The sequence below is a fragment of the Zea mays genome, chromosome 1 (assembly GCF_902167145.1).
Source record: "Zea mays cultivar B73 chromosome 1, Zm-B73-REFERENCE-NAM-5.0, whole genome shotgun sequence".
NCBI classification, from domain to species: Eukaryota; Viridiplantae; Streptophyta; class Magnoliopsida; order Poales; family Poaceae; genus Zea; species Zea mays.
In genome coordinates, this window is record NC_050096.1 from 9,059,645 (window position 1) to 9,067,127 (window position 7,483).

At 37.5% G+C, this 7,483-nt stretch overlaps 1 long non-coding RNA gene across 1 annotated transcript; it reads right to left on the bottom strand.

Annotated features, from left to right (window-relative positions):
* Nucleotides 1-6,230, bottom strand: LOC111590577 (uncharacterized). Its single transcript, XR_002749712.2, has 4 exons — nucleotides 6,060-6,230; nucleotides 3,818-3,899; nucleotides 1,047-1,134; nucleotides 1-349 (listed from the first exon to the last, which is right to left on the bottom strand). It is a non-coding gene; the product is annotated as an uncharacterized lncRNA (long non-coding RNA).
* Between the last annotated feature and the right edge of the window lie 1,253 nt (nucleotides 6,231-7,483).

The following is a 7,483-nucleotide window of genomic DNA, read 5'->3' on the forward strand; positions in this document are numbered from 1 at the left end:
ACATTAAACTAGCATACTTGAGTGTCCAGTAATAGTGTATCTGCAGAGTTTACATAGGCAAGTATAGTTGTAGAAAGGCTCTAACAGTCAGTATACTGACCAGAAGTGACATAATTTTTCTTGCATACACACATAGTTCTACGAAGGCTTCAACATCAGGTTAATATGTACATAAAAGTCTTGTGACCAAAAGTGATGAGGCCTTTTATATGTGTGTAAGGTGCAAATAAGAGTCTACTGATCAAAAGTGACCTAGCTTTTCTTGCATAGACACTGTTTTAGGAAGGTTTAAACATCAGGTTAATATGTACATAAAAGTCTCAGGACCAAAAGTGATGGAGCCTCATACCTGTATATAAATGAGAGTAGTATGTTAGCATAGACAACACTAAAGAGTTCAATGTAATATCAGGATTATAAAAGAAATAACATTCTTTGAAAGGATAGAAACAATAACATACAATATGTTTATTTTCTCTTTCCCTCTGATCACACCAAGCAGGTACTAAGTCAGTTAAAGTGTTTGTCGAATAAGGTACATGAATAGGCTAATATTCTAACACATTGTTATGACGATATATAAGGAAAAAAGGAGCAATGTAGAAGCAAGTGTACTAAGAACGCTGATAACTGCATCTAGGTAATGTTTGAATAAAAGGTTTAAAGCATTTAAATACAAATCAAGAAAGATAGGTTAACATTAAAGAAATAAATTGCTGGAGTGAGGAAGCTATGAAGTTCAAGAGTCTGTGCAGTTAAGACCTGTTGTTTCATGCCCTTGATCTCCTTCACCAAGTGAGTTAAACATTTGGGTAAAATTTTTGAAGAATAGAGACATTCAGACTATGCGCAAAGTAAAATAGTGGCATCTTAGAACTTCAATGTTTGGTGGTCAAATGAAATATGTGTAATATACAGGTTTTAGAATGGAGCACATAAACTAAGGAAATAGGTCGAAAAGCTAAAACCATGTAAACCCTAAGTATTGAAAAAAGTTTGAAGAACATAAACACTTAATTAATTAGCTAAGTAAAATGGTGCCATACCTTAATGTATTTCATGATGGACTAAATGTTGTCATTCTTTGAACATGTAGAATCTGGCATGCCTTTGCTAACCTGGGTGTGCTTCATACTGCATGTAGTGTATTATATTAATATGGAATAAAAGTTGTAGTTGTAAGCCTAAAAGGCATGCTTTGTTTTTATTTTATAACTAATGTATTCACATACATACTTTTTGGGTGGTGATGATAATTCATTCTTGGTTAGCTGATCTGTATATTCGTCAACGTTCTGTGATTAAAAGAAAAGGTGTAAGTTTTATGAGATAATGACATATTTAGGACAGCTCTAACAATAATTTGTAGGCTAAATTCAATCATTCTATTTTATATCTCAATATAAAAGGAGTGAAAAGCTACATACTGATCAAAAACTGGTTTTATACACGTATTTTAGGTTCATGTGGGGTTGTTATGTTGATCTAATTATAATATAAGTCATTGCAAAAAAGTTAATAATATTGGAGAAGAGATCGTCTTATAGCTAGAAAATGACAAGCTCCTGTTGTTGCGGGTAGGTGCCTCTACTAACTGCCTTTTTCAACAATGTTATACTCACATTATTCCATAGTTATTCTTTTGTGATACTGTGCTGATTAACTGGTTAAGCATTGTTCTTTTTTTACCATCTGTTTTTGATAAATTAACAGATGGGTGTGTACTACTATTAATTACCAAGTGGAAAATTTCAAATGCTAGGGATCCTCAATCAACAAAAAGAAGATCACAGTCTACATAAAAATCAAGAAACAGTCAAATAGTAAAGAATAAACCCAACTAATCATCTATCTAATGCATCATGAATTCATGATCCAAGAAGACTAAAAAATAAATTGCAAAGAATAAACCCAGCTCATCATCTATCTAATGTATCATAATTAAGCACAACTTTGCCTTTAGGAACAATTTCAAATCAATTAATTCTTACACAACATTGATCAATATGGGCAAACAACTCTAATTACCAAGTGAACAATTTCAAATAAATAGAGATCCACACAACATTGGGTGCAAAATAGAGATTTCATACATAGGATAAAATCAGATTGTATCTAAGATGATCTGAGTTTAAATCACAAACAATTGAAGTGTAAGAATAAATAAACCCAGCTCCTGATCTAATGTATGATAATCAAGAACATGCATGGTAACTTCTGGTTGTTGCAGGTAACCATAAGATATATGACAGGGCAACATCTTTAAGGTTTGAGCTTGAGGGACAGAAACATTAACTGGATTTCATTTTGCTGATTTACTATGAGCAGATCGGTGCAGTAATATTTTGTAATTCTCTATATTTCTATAAGTATAACCTTTGTTCAAAATCCCAATCAGAAGTTGAGGTATTGGATGTATTATGTCAGTATTTATAGCATAGGCTCGTGGAAATATTGCAGTTGTGGTGCTAGAACTCTGGTCCTTATATTTATGTATAGCCTCTGGTCGTTAGATAAGAGGATATAGGAGACAGTGTGTGCATGTATTTGTAATTTGCAGGAGCATTCGGATTTTTAAGTTTCAATGAATACTTATGCAGAGCAATCACATTGTTTGCATTCCTCAAACTGTAAATAAGCAGAGGATAAAGAAAAGATAGTGATCCACACAACATTGGGTGCAGAATAGAGATTTCATACATAGGATAAAATCAGATCGTATCTAAGATGATCTCAGTTTAAATCACAAACAACTTGCTCACTAAGTTTTTTTAATGTATATATGTCATCTGGAAAATAGGAGTGATAAAGAAGCAGGGGAGAGAATTGAATAAAATTTGACAGTTAAGGTACATACATATATTATTATATAGCGAAATTAGTATGCTGCTCTTCTTTGCTGTTCAGGGTGACTCGATGAAGTTACAGGCTATATGTACTCTTGGGATGTTAGTGTTCTATAAGTTGCTTTCCTCTAAAAGCGACCGCTTCCAGCCATCTTTGTTAGAAGGGACACAGCCAGTGAATAGCTTTGTAGATGGTCCCACGGATTGTGATTTTTTTCTTTTTTTCACAACCTGACCTGGATTGGAGTCTGTATCAATCCTGAAGATCAATACACACTTTTGTTCATTACAATGACATCTTTCATGACTTCGAACCTGGTGTATCAAAGTCATTAATTCTTCTTGTACAGCTATGTAGATTAACTCTTGTCTTCTTAGATATGTATTTGTTTTGTCAGATATGACAGGCACATGCAGTTTTGGTGATGAACATGACCTATCAAAAAAAATACTTTAAATTATACGTAGTCATTTTCTTGATTTTTTTGTTTAAGGATCTAAGGTCCTATAACCAGAAGATATCATATTTATGCATCCTTGTGTTGTAGATTCCCTATCATAATGGATGGTGACTAGAAGAGATAATTTACATGACTGATATAAGAATCAAAATTTAGCGTTGTAAAACTTATAGTTACCATATAGAGAACTTATAGCTAGCAGATAAAAGGGTTTCATTCAGAACCGATGATAAGTATGTTTCATGCAAAATGTTCTCTTAATGTTTGAATGCACACTTATGGAGGAACTCTTAGCTGAAGCTATCTCAAGCATAATAGGTATTTATTTGTATGAAACTATACATAGTCTTCAAAACCAGAAAATCATTTTTAACGAACATGAAAGCACGTTGCCGAAGGAAAAAAGGATCCCAAAGAGGAATCAAACAGCTAGATATAGATTATATTTTAGTAAGCATAAAACGGCTTACAGAAAACTTATAGCATCTAGAATTTCAAAAGTACTCTTACCAATGATACACGACACGATGTCCGGTGCAGCAACGTTTGAGTACCCTTGAAGGTGCTAACTTCCTTTTTCCATCGTTGTAGGCTAAATAAAAAGGCAGGTATATTAGTGATTCATAGATGTTTTTTAAAAAAATGTAATACAAAATTTGAAGCAGTCAGAAATATGACAAAAGTGAAAATTTCTTATTATGAAAGCTGACAAAGCAGCGCTAAGTCAACACGAAGAAGATACAACATGCACGATAGCATTTCATATGCGTCTCCAATGCGGTTTAGCTCATGGACGGACAACGTAACGAAGCGAAAATAAGAGGGCAGCAACACAAACAACGATTCGTGGAGCAGAACACGACGACTAAAGAAGAATGATAGAAGAGATGATTTTGGAACACTATCGATATTGGAAACCTCGACAAAATAAATTGAAAAATCTTTTTCCTCACACGGATCAATCATAGTGTACGTCACCTATTTCATCTATGTGGCTGGCTTCTAAGTGTTTTCCTTTTTCATGTTGTACTGTAATGGGGGTTTGCTGGTTCTTAGATTTTTTCGGGGGTAATAAAAGGGCAAGATTTTAGCTCTGGGGATCTAGAATCGGAAGGGCATTGTATTCTTGCGATCATCAGGTACGAACGAGCAGATTCAGATTTCGCAGTTTTTTTTTGCAGGGTGTGGTTTTCTGGAGTAGGAAAGGGAGGTAGAGGTGGACGCCAGTCTTCAGTGGTACCACCGCAAGAAAGCGCGCCTATTGTAAGAGGTAACTGAACAATGTGCGATGATTTAGTTTTCTGTTCAATCTGTGTCTGGGTTGCAGAAACTCTAGCGTTATTGAGCTCTGGGTGTTGTTAAACGAAAAACTTAACTCTTGGTCCTGAATCAGTTTGACGGACAAGGGAGTGTTCGTGTTCTCCCTGCAACTCTAAAAAAGCATAGATATTGTTTTGGTTTTGAAGCTACCTTGATGAACCAAAACAAATAAATAAATATAATTTTAGTTTACAGAAGATAGCGATTGTAAACTGTAATTATATCAAATTCTGTTCAACAATTTGTACTTCTGTTGTTTTTTAGACTAATTAGATTATAGTGCTATGTCATTAATACTAGCGCTATGAAAAATTAGAAAGGTAAACCGTGGAGCATTAAAAAAATCAGATATTCTGAATTAGAAGGGAACTTCACATGGATGTATAGAACGCAGCTAAGTCTCCCCGGTTTTCTGGCTGTGAATTATTCAAGAAAAAATGTAGTGGTGAACCAATTCATTTTCTTGAAAGAAACAAAACCAGAACTGAAACAAAAAACTAGCAAATTTCGTCAATACAAGCTAGGCAGAATCCTACCGGCAATTTCGGAAAAACAATCTGACAAAATGGCATTGTGACATCCAGCGGAAAATGAACAGCAGCGGGGAACTTGATGCTGCATTCGCAGCCACAATTGCAGTAGCAACATTTGCAATGGCTGTCCGTGAAGAGAAGCTTGCAGCTTAGAGAGAGGACTCTAGAAGCATTGCGAAGCCCAAAAGCGGCTATCGCCGGACCACGCGGGCGAGCGGGGGAAGATGGAGTTTTGGGGGCGAAGACTCTGGCGCATCCGCCGCTGCTGCTTCAGCACCACCTCTTTGTCGAACCCCACCACACGGAGCTCCACGGTGACCGGCATAAAACACTGAAGGAATTGATGGCTATTGGTCCTAGTCTGGTTTCTCCTCCCTGGGGTTGTGGGCAAGCCGAGATGGGATGGGGAGCGATGCAGGGAGCCGGGGAGGGAGAGAGTGAGTCACGACGAAAGACCAAGAGCGATGGGGAGCAGCGGGGGAGAGGGCGGGTGGGCGGCGCCAGATTCGACCGGGGATTCGTATGGTCCAACGCGGAGACGACGATGGGAGTGAAGACTCACCGCTTTTTCCTCATGGAGGTCGTCACCCTGTGGAATCCATCGCCCAACAGATTTCTGGAGACACGGAGCTCCAATGTGGAAGACACCGGATATTGTGGAAGCAAAGAACTTTAGGGGGAAATGGGAAGCATATGGATCGAACGACGAACCCTAAACCCTAAATGGCAACATGAGGAATCCTAGTCCAACCCTAGCAAGAAAAAACGTATGAGGGGGAGGGGAAGAGCCGCTGCCATTGCTGTGTCTACTCCAACCTAACACGACGAACCCCAGCAATGGGAATCGAAGCGTGGTGGAGGGGATGGGGTGGAGGGGGCGGGGGAGGAAGCGTGGTTACCTTTGAAGCGCCGGTGGAGGGAAACCGAAGTCCGAAAGCGACTGTTGCCGAAGCACGCAGGCGAGCGGGGGAAGGTGGAGTTCTGGGGGAGGAGGAGAGAGCGCGAGAGCGAGATGTGAAGCAAGAAGAAGACACAAAAAAGATACGAGGAGAGAAGAACCACCTGCTGCTAGAAGAATCTACACACGGCGCACAGGAGTAAATGCCACCAATGATCAACGATCCAACGGCCAAAATAATTTCGCTGACGTGGACGATTCTGGGAGCAGTTTTCCTTCCTGCTTTAATAATAAGGGTGACTCGATGAAGTTACAGGCTATATGTACTCTTGGGATGTTAGAGTTCTATAAGTTGCTTTCCTCTAAAAGCGACCGCTTCCAGCCATCTTTGTTAGAAGGGACGCAGACAGTGAATAGCTTTGTAGATGGTCCCACGGATTGTGAAGTTTTTTTCTTTTTTTTCACAACCTGACCTGGATTGGAGTCTGTATCAATCCTAAAGATCAATACACACTTTTGTTCATTACAATGACATCTTTCATGACTTCGAACATGGTGTATCAAAGTCATTATTTCTTCTTGTACATCTATGTAGATTAACTCTTGTCTTCTTAGATATGTATTTGTTTTGTCAGATATGACAGGCACATGCAGTTTTGGTGATGAACATGACCTATCAAAAAAATTACTTTAAATTATACGTAGTCATTTTCTTGATTTTTTTTGTTTAAGGATCTAAGGTCCTATAACCAGAAGATGTCATATTTATGCATCCTTGTGTTGTAGATTCCCTATCATAATGGATGGTGGCTAGAAGAGATAATTTACATGACTGATATAAGAATCAAAATTTAGTGTTGTAAAACTTATAGTTACCATATAGAGAACCTATAGTTAGCAGATAAAAGGGTTTCATTCAGAACTGATGATAAGTATGTTTCATGCAAAATGTTCTCTTAATGTTTGAATGCACACTTATGGAGGAACTCTTAGCTGAAGCTATCTCAAGCATAATAGGTATTTATTTGTATGAAACTATACATAGTCTTCAAAACCAGAAAATCATTTTTAACGAACATGAAAGCATGTTGCCGAAGGAAAAAAGGATCCCAAAGAGGAATCAAACAGCTAGATATAGATCATATTTTAGTAAGCATAAAATGGCTTACAGAAAACTTATAGCATCTAGAATTTCAAAAGTACTCTTACCAATGATACATGACACGACGTCCGGTGCATCAATGTTTGAGTACCCTTGAAGGTGCCAACTTCCTTTCCATCGTTGTAGGCTAAATAAAAAGGCAGGTATATTAGTGATTCACAGATTTTTTTAAAAAAATGTAATACAAAATTTGAAGCAGTCAGAAATATGACAAAAGGGAAATTTTCTTATTATGAAAGCTGACAAAGCACGCTAAGTCAACA